This window comes from Pelobates fuscus, chromosome 1, assembly GCF_036172605.1.
Source record: "Pelobates fuscus isolate aPelFus1 chromosome 1, aPelFus1.pri, whole genome shotgun sequence".
In the NCBI taxonomy this organism is placed as follows: Eukaryota; Metazoa; Chordata; class Amphibia; order Anura; family Pelobatidae; genus Pelobates; species Pelobates fuscus.
The window spans coordinates 388,012,347-388,027,250 of NC_086317.1; positions in this window are offsets into that span (position 1 = coordinate 388,012,347).

The window sequence follows — 14,904 nt, forward strand, 5'->3', positions numbered from 1 at the left end:
CAGAGTTAATTGCCAAATCCACTGAGTTGCACCAAAGTCATGACTTATTTAAGCGTGAACTTCTATTTCTGCATGACCCAATATTGTTCCACACACTTGCTTTTCTCGACGAAGTGCAAACTGGAATGATCGAATTGGCAGGGGGACGCATACCTCTGTATTTTGTATTCAAGGATATTCTTCATGCGATGCTTGCCAATGTGGATGGAGAAACAATTGAGCCCATGCAATTAAATCTGGCCTTTGAGATGGGGAGCGCTTTACCTCTCTTAATTGATCCGGAACGTATGGAGATTTGCTTTTTATTGGCCATACCATATGTAACTCCCAAAAACATTTTTCAAATGAAAACAATTTACAACGTTGGTACATGGAAGGAAAATATCCATGTAAAAGTCCAAACCCCAGATGTTTTGGCTTTTCAACCGTGGATACCAGATTGGTATTCAATACCCATTTTGAATGACTGTGAAAAATTCAAAGACAATAATTTCCAATGTGATGGAAAACCTTTTGTGTACGATTCTACCAATGCTTTGTGTGGAATCGAGTACCTTAAACATGGCTCTGAAACATGTCAAGTGACTATGTCAAAAACCGACAGTAATGCGTTAGTACATGCTCTCTTAGTAAAAGATAAATGGTTGGTAAGCACGTGTCTTAAAAACATGAGTGTTTTTCGCAGTGACCAGGTGACTAATAAAGTAATTGCCTTACCAGCACCTGTATCACTGATCAAGGTTCCCCACGACTCTCGTATCACCATCAGTGACGTTACGCTATACCCAGTGTACACTGACGTCCTCGAAAGTGCTATTGAGATGGTGGATCCCTTCGAGAATCTAGATATCCCTCTAGATCCTAATCTAAAGTTCTTGCTGGACCATAAGCCCAACCACACTATCCAAATGTCAATCAAGAAAGATAACATTTCTGTGGACACATTTAAATACTCTGAGTTAGATACTGACCTTATTGATCGTGTTGACTGGTTCATCCATGTTAAGATTGTTATTGGGTGTGTCATGATAATAATGTTATTATGGTTGATTGTACTAAGCATAAAGTTCAAAACACTTACAGGTACAAAAATATACGAATATGTTCATTCCAGGCAAAGGCCTATGTTAGAAATGATGTGATTGCACAATATGTCTTGTAACTTCCATAGTGCCTACTCATAAGCTAATTATTTGGCTATGTTATGCACTAAAGGGGGGTTATGTCAGGGTATTTATATCGGCAGACATTTTGTGCTATGATAGAAATACAAAGTGTATATTCTGAAGTCATTGCTAAACAGACCAGACTCCATTTTGTATCTTCAAGCTAACAAAAGAGACACAAAATTTCTATCCTTTCTCTAAAACTAGCCACTTTGCCCGAGTTGAACGGAATGTGTATATAAACAAACCAAATAGATAAGAGGCTGTCTAGGTACTAATGGAATATAATAAATTCTAAAAACCCAGACCTGGGTGACAGAGGATTACATAATTAAATTTTACTTTCGATATTGTACAACGTCCCATTATAGTTTAAGGTGAAACTTAGTTCATAAACTATCAATTTTAGGAATTATAGCAGAATTTGCAGACGCATAGTCTGGACAAAACTGAGAAAGACCCTGTGATCTGACAGAAAAAAAATAAGTTATAGCCACATATAGATAACGCAAATGACGTCAAAAATAGCCACCAGGAAAAGTTAACTCTTTCCTGGATAGGTATGTGTAGTGGAACAATACTGCCATCTAGAGTTCAAATACTAGAATGGTTACCTAGAAGGGAACCACACCCCACATTTGTGATTGGCTATCACTTAGAGGAATTTCCCCTTTAAAAAGTTAAGACAAAGGGAGAGTGGGAAATTCAAAGATTGAAGAGAGAGACATTACAACACTCTCGGGAGATTCAGAGAGATCCAGGCAGAATCGGGCGATCAGAGTAACCAAGAAACTCTTACACTCCATGCAGAGAAAGAGATCCATGACACTTAGCTACCTGAGAACATCTGATGAGAAAATATCTACTTAACTGGTAAATATACAGGCATATAATTAATTAATTAATTTAAATTAATTAAATTAATAGCATGATATATGACTGGATAAATCATGATTAGATTTCATATTTAGAAATCTTAATTATTAAAGAATATATATATGGTTATAGCATCCCATCTGCAGCTGGGATTAATATAGCCATTAATGTATTTATGTGATTAATATCACGTTAGCATATCATGACCATTTATCCAGCTGTATTGATTGGCTCTAAAATGAGATAAAATATCTGTTTAGACAAATTAATAAAATATCAGCTAATATAACATAGTAGATTTCTCTCATTGGATAAAATCAAGGAAATGGTTGATGACTGGTTAAATGTTATTTTATTAAAATTACATAGGAGTAGATCTTAACTACTTAGGAGGTCTAGCCAGCATTGCAAGGGTTATTTCTAAACTGCCAGTTGAAAGTCTTTATGGCTTTATTGCTTTACGCTACACGCTGAAGAATTCTCTGTCTCCCAGTGAAACTCTCCCTCTCTGTAAAGAAAGTCGTAAATTGTCTTGACAGCTTGTAGATTCAATGCTGTATTAACCAGGAAGTAAATTGCCACTTTGTATTGCATACCATTTTATACTGAAATTCCATTGATTATTATCATGCATGTTACTCATCATTATTATTTAAATTGTTAAGAAATAAAAATGATCTATTTTTATAACAATTAGTAATATTAATTATGTGATATAAATTTCATTTAACACGATAACGATTAGGGATCTGAGAATTGAAATAGTGGGCAATTTCTCATCTGTTTACTATTATTATCCCATAAATATCCCCACAGCCTTGAAAACTAACCTTGAAACTAACAAAGCCAACTACTCAAAATGGTTGCCAAAGCACCCCTCCCATCGAGTGAGCACCTCGTGCTAACAAGATGGTGCCTGCATCTTGTGTCCACTCCCGTGTCAAGGATGTCACCACCTCTTGATGGGAGGGCATTTAACTAACCACTTAACACCTAAACCAATTAATAATGTTTACTTGTTGTTATCTTGAATTCTTTAGGCCTTTTTAAGCCTTGCCATTAAATTTCCTGAAGTTCTTTCATTAACCTGAACCCTGTGTCTCAGTGTGAATTTACTTCTGCGTGCACGCACCTTTATTATTTTTAATTTGGACAGGAACAGATAGTCATTCAAACTTATTGGTTTGCATAAAAGAATCTAGTACACCTGTACACACTCATGTAGTATTAACAGTGAGAGAGACTATAAAGTTCTCCTGATAACTGTGGAGCTCATTCGCAACATATATTAAACTTGTTTCAGATCGTTTCCAGTCCGGGCAAAGAGGGAGGAAACCAGCTGCCAATCATTCTGATGCTGTGGCTCCATACTCCGCCCACAGCAATCCCACGTGGTCGCAAAGCGACACGTCATTAATGACGGAATTCATTCCAACATCTCTGATTGGTTAGTTCACATTCAAATACCGGGGGGAGTTCGGGCGGCAATTTTCAGCCCCTGACGAAGGAGTCTTGTACTCTGAAACGCGCGTCGGGTTTTTCTTCTCTGATTTCCCTCACTCACTGAGCACTTCACGATGAACGAGGGAATCTCCTATTGACACCTTTTCATTTCGCTTTTTTCGTTAGTTTAAATGTTTATTTCTTTAGGAGTTATACCAGTGTAGTGGCTGCAGTTTAAGGGGACAGCGTTAAGGGGAGATTATAGGAGTCTAGAATAGTGGCGATTATTAGGAGATTCTTTCTCTATTGTATTACCTCTACCACAGTACATATTCTTTCACTCCTCCTACTATGCATCCAATAAGCAACTTTAAAGCTACTGAATAACAGACATTCTGTGTCCTTTTCTCATTCTACCTTATGCTGTCTCCATTTGCCCTACCTGTTTAACTACCATAAGATCTCAAGGTATTACATTTACTTTTTTCTCCTCTGTGGATCACTCAATATAATATATCTCTACATTTTAGCATTCAATATGCCTTAACTGTGATTTGGATATTGAGATATATCCACATAGGATTTCAGGGTTACAAGCACTTTTTAGACACTGATACATTGTATCCTCTCTACAGTATGTTTAATAAAGTTGCAGTGTATCACTGTTTATGTTAGGATACATGTTTATTCAGTGTCCATTATATACATATAGGCTTTCCCTGTGGTTACCTTTTTTAACTTTGGACATATCTATAGGTATATGCTTGTATCAATTGGCGTTCTTTTTCTACTACCAGGTTGATTGGGAGCACCCCCTTTTTCCTTTTAAAGGGGAGCTACCCAATTAATATATCTTTTTGTAATTTTTGTGTTAATATTGGGGTTCAAGCCCACATTGAAGTGGAACTGGTACCACCATCCTGACCTCTTTACCCTAGTCTCTAATCCAACAGTTTGTGGATGAGTGACGAAGGGTTTCAATATATAGCTTTCCTATTGTAACCAGACTAATAGCAGATGTCCAGGATTACATATTGAACACAACGGAAATAAAAGGTGATTGCGCAAGTTGAGTATAGCTCCACAGGCTTTGTAGAACGTCCCTAGGTTCTGTTAATATAGAACACCAACATAGGGTAATATGTTTAAACATAAAGTGTAAAAGTGAGAAGCTTGGAAAAACTCACAATTTTTAGAGCATTTATGAGTTTGCTCTAAACTATGCAGGTAGAATGCATCAATCAGATGTGCATATATATGAGTTAGGTCCCCCCAGGAGGTGTTTGCAGTCCTCGGTCAGGAAGATCAGGAACCAGGTAGCCAGATCTAGATATAATGAATATAATTTATTGATACACAATAGAAAACAATAAAAAGCACAAAGCGTTTCGACCCAATGTAGAGGGTCTTCCTCAGGTGCAGTATATAGGTTACAACTAAAATAGCTCTTATTTTTATATGGAAAACAATTAAAAAATAATTACAGGTGTGTATAAAACAACCCCTCCCCTTTTCCCATATAAGAAATACTTCCGGCCTTGGCCGTGTATTCCTGCCTCCCCCAAGATGTCCATTATCACCCTGTATTCTCTATGCGTCCGCCTTGATCTTCTCAACATGGCCACAATATGCGGCTAGCTCCGGTTCATCATTTCGGTTTCCGTCCTAATCGGCAGTCGTCACTTCCGGTTTTGTCATTGCGGCGCCATATCCGGCGGCCGTGTAGTGACGTATTCATGTTCGTCAGGGGGAGGGGGAGGGGGAGGCGGAATACATCCCAGTATAATTTAAAGTCCATACAGAGGCCATATTTGAAGAGTGAAAGCATACGGGCAACAAAAGAATCAAATTGTTAGATATTAATTCAGTCAGAATACGATATATTATCACAAGGAAAGTGAGATGTAAACTATACATATAAAGTGCTGACAATTAAAACTAGAAATATAATAAAATGGAAAAATAAAAGTATATATAAAAGATGAAACATATCACTCAATAGAATTTAGCCATTTAGGACATATTACATAAAAGGTGTACATTAAGCAAATAATACTTATAGGACATACAGATAAAAGTGTAAAAGATAATTAGGTCTAGAAATAAAAAGTTGTTTTATATTATAAAATGGGACCTATCTCAAAGTCAATATTTAATCCTTTAGGTTTAGGACATAATGTTTGGAGCTCAAAGATCCAACTAGATTCCTTTTTTTTTTCTGTGCATAAGGATAGTATATACAGACCTGCGGTACCCCAACGGCAATCCACAGGTTCGACAGTGTGCTAAACAATTGAGGTACATGAGTATATAAGCACAATTTTATACTTTTATAGTAGCTTGACATTTGCAGACACATGCATAATTTTAAGGTGTTGAGATTGTTAACAGGGGTACTTTATGCCTGTCTGACAACTGCACAATTTTATAATTATAGTGGTAGATAGCTAGGCATAGCAACTATTAATAATGGCTGGTGGTGAAGATGAGACTTACATATGATTATTACTTAGTGCATATAAATGATAACTACTAGTGACATAAAGCTCGTCCTATGCACCGGTGGGGGTACAGCCATATTTAAACTCAGAGGCTTGTAGAGAACGAGTGAGGTTTCAGCCTATTAGTTCCTCAGGGGTTAATTGCTAGGACTACAGCTAACAAGGCATATGAGTTGGTTTACAGGCTATGACACAAGAAATATTAGCTTAGAGATTGTAGAGATTGCCTTTAGCTCTCTCAGCCACTGCCCTTGGAGAGTGAGGCATGGCCACCTAGAAACCTGAGTCCAGCATGCTTGAGCAGGTCGCTCCACCGAGCCCTAGCCGTAACCTGAGTGCAGAGCCTCTGTGAGGCCAGTCCTGACTGGTCGTTTGATCTGTGGCGTGTGGGCTTTCTGGTTCGTGTAATTGCCGACTAGGATCCTCCTGGGCAGTTTGCGGTTCGGGTAACAGGCAGCTTGCTTGGAGGTTGTGCCGTTGAGGCTGGTGCTCAGATTGCGATGTCCGTCTGCGTCTGCACTTCAGCGGTATCACCCGAGGGACACACAGTAGGGGCCGTTCCATGCTTTGTTCTTTGGCAGGTTGGTATTGATGGACAGGAGGTTGTCTGCTCGTTTGCAGCTTCCAAAATTACTCGCACAGGTTTCCAGCTTTTTGTGAGTGTAGGCCGTGTGCAGGCCTTCAAAGAAGCGGGCCCAGGTCTGGCAGCCATCTTGATTTGGGCATGACAGTGCCTCCATGTGCTGTTATGGGGCGAGGACCGGGATCACCCCCCCGGTCCAGAGAGGGGGGCAATCAGGACTGGGTCCGCAGAGGTTCAGCTTGTCTGTCGGGCTCCATTGGGCAGGATAGTGGAGCGGCGGCCGTCCACTCACCGCCGGGCAAGGTCCCGTCTGATATAGATCTCACCCCCGAGGGGCTAAAACTCCAGGAGCAAGCCTCTCCTCGGCTCTGGCGACCCTGGCACACCAAGGGTCGCAGTTGATGGTCCTTTAATTTATGAAAAGTCTCAGTTTGCAGGCTTTTTAGATCGGGGTTTGCTGGAGCTGGTCCTTCCTGCGACCGCTCAGCTCGGCGGCCCGGCCCCGCCCCAACAAGCCTCGCAACAAAGCAGCGTTCGTGTGTTTGGTTCATACAAATGTAAAAATTTATGTTTCGGCTATACGAATGAACGGATGAATGGAGACAAATTATGCTGCACTGAAACGAACCACGTTAAAGGAACTATTGGAAGCAAGCAGTGGCGTCTCCAGCATTCATATTTAGGAGGGGCACATGGGGGGCCAGGGATAGAAGTAGGGGGGCAATTACAAAACATGTGTATATATATATATATATAGTAATCAAAGTAGCTGTTTAGTTGATAAGTGAGTGCGCTGGATTTCTATTTTTACTGTACTTATTGGCCCCCAGCAGCAACCCATTTAAGCCTGTTTAGGTGAGCGCAGCCAGACCCTTGTTTTCCCATATATATTTAGGAGTCTAGCCAGCTCCTTGGTTTTGCACCGCCCCCTGTCACAGGTGTCTCATCTCAGGACCCTATTTAAGCCTTGTACTGCAGAGAACTCGAGATGGAAGGATTTCCCCAAGTGAGTAGCTCATTTAGTAGACAGTTGGCAGTGAGAGTAGGACCTGCCAAAGATGGGGTACATTGATGTTTGTGGCAGGCTTATGCAATGTATGATCATATAGTGTAACTAAACCCCCATTATTTTTTGCTTAGATTAGGTGTTTTTAATAAAACTAGTCAAATCTGTCAGCATCAAAGTAGCTGTTTAGTTGATAAGTGAGTGCGCTGGATTTCTATTTTTACTGTACTTATTGGCCCCCAGCAGCACCCCATTTAAGCATGTTTAGGTGAGTGCAGCCAGACCCTTGTTTTCATATATATATATATATATATATATATATATATATATATATGTGTGTATACACACATACACACACTTGTGGAGAACATTTAAAAGTTAACAAAATTCAGATTTCCAGCGCCTTGTTAAATATGCTAAAGTCTGCTTTAGATATGCAATTGTAACAATATCTCATGATGCCAGAATTGTTACAAAACTACCGTAGTTGTTGTTTTTTTAAATATTTATTTTTAAAATAATTTACAACATGCAATTTGAAGGAAATTTAAATTAACACTTCTATATAAATATTTCACATACATAGAAAATGGTCACTTAACAGTGTATTCACTACACTACAGTTTAAGCATTTCAAAGTGACACAAAGTTGTATTTTGAAATGCTAACTCAAATGAATTTTTCCTGTAAGAAGAGCAGATTTAGCTCTACTTCCATGAACAAATAAAAATGGATGGCACTAAAGTTTGTGCCCTGACCTATAGTTGGTGAATACTGTACCAACACAAACTAAAATGACTTGTTTCATTCTCACGCTCACAATATGGAATCCTGGGTACATACAAATAATTTACTCAAAAGCTGCAATTAAAGTTCACGTTACTTACAGTAGTAGTGCCACTGTCTGGAGTGTCCGCTCCGTTCACTCAGTCCCTCTGCAAATTGCACTCTCAGGTAGGTAAGATTTCACACCTTACGTGGGGCCGCACTGCAAACTGTCTGCAATCTCTGATAAGTAAGGTGACACTGTCTGCAGTCTCAGGAGTAAGTGCCACTGTCATACCACTCACTGTTTGACACAAAGGCTTCTTACCCCTGATTGCACTCACACCACTCGCTGTAATCACTGCAATTAATTCAGAACCTAGATGTGGCAGAGGCCACGGGCCACAATAACTGCTCCTCTCTGCTTGCTCTGTTCTGCCTCATTTGCTCTTGCTCCTCTATGCTTTCTCTGCTCCTCTATGCTTTCTCTGCTCCTCTCTGCTTGCTCTGCTCCTCTCTGCTTGCTCTCTGCATGCTGTGCTTCTATTTGCATGCTCTGCTTCGGCTCCTCTCTGCTTGCTCTGCTCCACTACTCTCGACTTGCTCTGCTTCTCTCTGCTTGCTCTGTGGTGCTGCTCTCTACTCTGCCTCCTCTCTGCTTGCTCTGCTGTGCCTCCTCTCTGCATGCTGTGTTTCTATTTGCATGGTTTGCTTGCTCTGCTCCTCTTGGCTTGCTCTGCTCCCCTTTACTCGCTCTGCTCCTCTCTGCTTGCTCTGCTCCGCTACTCTCGACTTGCTCTGATTTTCTCTACTTGCTTTGCTTCTCTCTGTTCCTCTCTGCTCTTGTCCTCTCTGCTTGCTCTGCTCGGCTCCTCTCGACTTGCTCTGCTCCTCTCTGCTTGCTCTGCTCCGCTCCTCTCGACTTGCTCTGCTTTTCTCTACTTGCTCTGCTTCTCTGTGCTCCTCTCTGCTTGCTCTGCTCTTGTCCTCTATGCTTGCTCTGCTCCTCTCTACTTGCTCTGCGCTGCCTCTTCTCTGCTTGTTCTGATCCTGCACACATATTGCCTAATGCATACACACCCATACACGCACACTGCCTAATACATCCATCCATACATTTATATACACATATTGCCTAATACATAGACCCATAAACGCACACTGCCTAACACATGCTCACTGATTAATACTTACATCCATACACACATACTGCCTAATACATCCATCTGCACACACATATTGCACAATACATATATTGCCTAATACATACACCCATACACGCACACTGCCTAATACATACATCCATACACACATACTACCTAATACCAGACATCCCAAGTCACTCTCACATGTTGAATGCGGCTCCCTGACACCCGCAGATCATACACAATATCCCGGAAATCACACTCACAATCAAATCTATAAAGTATGACTTCTGTGCATGTCAATATGTGTGTGTGTTTCAGTGTGTGTATCTGTGTTTTAGTGTGTGTATCTGAGTGTATGCATCAATGTGTGTGTATCTGAATGTATGTGCTAGTGTGCGTTTCAATGTGTGTCAGAGTGTATGTGCCAGTACGTGTATCTGTGTTGGTGGGGGGGGGGGGGGGGGTTAGCGCAAGCGTGTCAGGGGGAGGCGGAGTATGTGCACAGGGTGGCGTAGTAACTTGTGAAGCCACCTCCCTGAAATGCATTTTTGCATGTTGGGTTGTCTGTAATACATACATTTTACATGAAATATATACTTTATAGCTGTGATAATAATATTTTCATTCATTTGGTGGGATTTTATTTATAATATTGTGGGATTTAATTTATAGTAATGGGTTTGCGTTAATTAATGTTACACTGAACCTGTCTGACAGGTTCACTGTAAGAAACGTTTTTTTCATTATAATCTATAAAATGTATTATGGATATAATTGGTCGCATGGTCACTCACACAGTCTTCAGAAAGCACACAATGTCACTTACACACTCTAACACACACTCTGCTGAAGTATACACTAACACACACTTATTAAATATATACACAATGTCACTGACACACTCTCACTAACACTCACTATTATTAAGTATACACAAATGTCATACACTCTCGCTAACACACACTGTTAAGTATACACACAATGTCATACACTGTTAAGTATACACATAATGTCACTGACACTATTTATTACACACACACACACTATTAAGTATACACACAATCATACTGAACTGGTTGTTCAACGTTGTGCCCGCCAGATGCCATTTGATGAACTTTTTTTTCTCTATGTTTCGTTATTGAACCCTTTCCTGTTACGATGCCGCTACTGAAAGAGGAGGAGGAGCCTATTTGCTGGGAATACCTTACGTCCTATTGCAAAATACTCGCCTCCTGTCATTATTAACCCCTTAAGGACGCTGGACGGTTCAGGACCGTCATCGGCATTTTTCCATTGCCGACCGACGACGGTCCTGAACCGTCCTAACTTTGGGATGTACTTACCCGACCGCCGTCGTTCCCCTGGCGGCGATTGGCGATGCTCCCGTTGTGGGGAGACTGCCTGCAGCCCAGACAGTCTCCCCATGGAGGATTAGGACCCCTGTGGCCATGTGATCGCCCAACAGGGCGACCACATGGTCACAATAGGTGTCCATGTGTCTGCCTGCAGGGGGACTGTCTGTGCTGACAGGCAGTCTCCCTGCTAGTGTAAAATCATAAAAAAAATGTAAAGTTAAAGTGAATAAAAAAAATTATTATTATATATGTGTATATATATATATATATATATATATATATATATGATATATAGACATATATTATAACTATATAATATATGTCTATATATCATATATATATATAATGTCATGCTAAGTGTATTTTTATATTAATATGTACATATATTAATATAAAATACACTTATAATTAAATTACACACGTATATATATAATATATATAATAACTATATATATTGTATATATATATTATTATAAAATACAAATAATAAGGATTTAAATTAAATTAAACATGTAAAAATAATAATAAAAATGTAAAAATATATATCTATACGAAATTTTATTCTAACTGTATTTTGATAATAATATATATTTATATCAAAATACAATTAGAATGAAATTGTATATATATCTATGTATATATAAATAAATAAAAAGAATCCGAACTATTCATATGTCCATATACAAAATTACATAAATAATTATATAAATATACACGTAGACTTCAAATATATAAATATGCATATATATTTAAATTCTACGTGCGTATTTATGTAATATTTTTACATAATTAAGTTATTTTATTGATTGCAATTTAAGGGACCTGCCTGCCAACCCAGGCCGAAAGTCCAGAGAATTTAATTTGCTATCACTGTATTTTACCCTGTAACGTTCTACGACACCCTAAAACCTGTACATGGGGGGTACTGTTTTACTCGGGAGACTTTGCTGAACACAAATATTAGTGATTCAAAACAGTAAAACATATCACAGCGACGATATTGTCAGTGAAAGTGACTTTTTTTGCATTTTTCACACACAAACAGCACTTTTACTGATGATATAATTGTTGTGATACATTTTCCAGTTTTGAAACACTAATATTTGTGTTCAGCAAAGTCTCCTGAGTATAACAGTACCCCCCATGTACAGGTTTTATAGCGTTTTTGAAAGTTACAGGGTCAAATATATGGGTCAAATATTTTTACATTGAAAATGGCCAGGTTGGTTACGTAGCCCAGGAATGAGAATTACCCCCATGATGGCATACCATTTGCAAAAGAAGACAACCCAAGGTATTGCAAATGGGGTATGTCCAGTCTTTTTTAGTAACCACTTAGTCACAAACACTGGCCAAAATTAGCGTTCAATTTAGTTTTTTACTTTTTTCACACACAAACAAATATGAACGCTAACTTTGGCCAGTGTTTGCGACTAAGTGGCTACTAAAAAAGTCTGGACATAGCCCATATTGAATACCCTGGGTTGTCTACTTTAAAAAAAAATATGTACATGTGGGGTGTTATTCAGCGATTTATGACAGATAATAGTGTTACAATGTCACTATTGATACATTTTAAAAATGTATGTTTTGAAACCGCAATATCCTACTTGTACTTATAGCCCTATAACATGCAAGAAAATAGCAAAAAGCATGTAAACACTGGGTATTTTTAAACTCAGGACAAAATTTTGAATCTATTTAGCAGTTTTTTTCATTCGCTTTTGTAGATGAGTAAAAGATTTTTCACATAAAAGTCAAAAAACATGTATTTTTTTTAAATTTCTCATCATATTTTTTCATTTTTTAAAAATTAAATTACATGAGATTATATAAATAATGGTATGTAAAGAAAGCCTCTTTTGTCCTGAAAAAAACAATATATAATTTATATGGGAACAATAAAAGAGAGCGGAAAATGACAGCTAAACACAAACACCACAAAAGTGTCAAAAACATGCCTGGTCGCAAATGTACAACATCGCAAAAACAGTCCGGTCCTTAAGGGGTTAAAATTAAGATTATATGTACACTGACGCTAGCATAATCTTCAATTGTATGGCCAAACTAACTGACATGGAAACTATTCTCTAAGTCAGCTATGCTTCTACTTCGGCTACTTTGGAATTAAACTTGATATTCACTTTGAATTCTCATTCCAGTGAAAAACCCTGTCTGTTTTATTCTTAATAAAACATATTGTCTTGTATTACTATTGGAATATACTGAAAATGTATTTCAATTCCATGTGTAGAGAAAAAATCTTAGAAATCAAGACAAAATGATGGATTCAAAAGGAATGACAAATGAAGAATCAATTTGGAATGCACAGGTAACAGTCTAATAAGATGGACAGTATAAACATTTACCCTTTGATTTATGAAGCAGCATTAACACCCATGCCGAGTTTTAAGTTTCCTTACTACATGCAGTTTCTGTAGTAAGGTTTGTTCATCATGTTTATTAAATTGATATATTTAGTACTAATGTTTTATTCTCGAATGAAGAATTTAAAGAAGGAAAGTATTCAAATGAAACAAATCTCTACAGAGAATCTGTGTAGGCCATATCATTTTTATATAAATAACATTGTGTACTCATGCCCTTCAAGTCTTTATTAATAATTTTTTCCTCAAAAAGGAATGACTGCTCTTGACAGAATTAACTGGAACAGCACCTGTAGGCACAGAATTCTCAATCAACCCCAACCCTCCCTCATTCCAAACTAAAAAATAAATAAAGACTTGTCTTGTTAAATATAACAAAAAAATTTAAATGTATACACACACACACACATTCTGTTTTTTTATATATGTCATGCATTTATGAATATGCCATTCTGGCTCCAGTCCTCTCTTCTCTCCTTCCCTTAAATTTACTGTGTTTTGTTAGGGGGAGTGGGACCATGCACAGATTGCTGTGTTCAGTCTAGGAGGGCAGAATCAAAAAGATAACCTAGACAACGTCACTATCGGAGCTGAAAACCAGAGATTAATTGAGCCCTGGTTTAAATAATGTAGTAAATTAGATTAAACGGTGCTGTGACGAGAGCAATCTCGCCACATTGCATTGGAGAAGCCTGGTTGCCCGCCTGCTGCCTTTGGACTATGGCCCTGGGAGATTGGACCCTTTAAAAACAGTATTCGGCCCTAACAGAGTGCATGTCACTCATTCTGGCCATTAAATACAGTGGGGTCATTCGGTACTTGCCCTGTGTGAGCGGTGATACCCCAGATAGCTATGCCATGGAGCCTATTCATACAATGAAAGACTATGGGAGACTTTAGCTCCATGGCAATTGAACTGTATGTGTGTGGTCTGAGCACTATTGAATAATATGCGCTCAGACCTAAGCTATCTGGGGATATGTTGCATGTCTTTATTTTATGTAGTAATTGTAACCTTGTGTATTTTATTGTACTTTATGTATTTTGAAACCATGTGCTCAATGGAGTCTGCCTCTATCCCTGGATATAATTTGATTATTTTCCCATTTTCTCCAGGACAGAGGGCTCTGTGGAACCGGTTTTGAGCTAGATAGCCATGTGCCAGCCAAGGCTCAAAAGATATTTTACTAGCTTTTGAACCCCTGGTCTGACTCATGCCATTTTTTTAATTTGTTGTTCCCCTGAATGGATTGATTGTGAATATGTAATTTTTATGTCAATGTGATGTATGGTTTTAGAGTTATGAAAGTTGGGTAGAAAGTATGTTTAACTGTATGTGTAATTGAGTTTCCTCTCAGGATAAGGGGAGGGAATATGTGGGATGTAACTGATATGTGATTGTTTGTTTTATACCTCCCTGTGGGCGGTCCTGTATTTGAAAAGACTGTAATAAAAACCAGGCTGGGTGTGCCAGCACCTCAGACCACTGCTTGACCCTCAACACGGAGCCTTGTCTCGTTCTTGGGGGGATTCACTGTAAGCTGTTGGAGACTGATTGCCAGGAGTGTAAGCTGATTGAATGCTTTTCCTGTTCGTCTGCTGGCAGTTATTCGTGAGGTTCCAGTTCAGGAGTTGGAGTGCTATTTTGTATCCAGTTCGGGAGTTTGGTGTTCT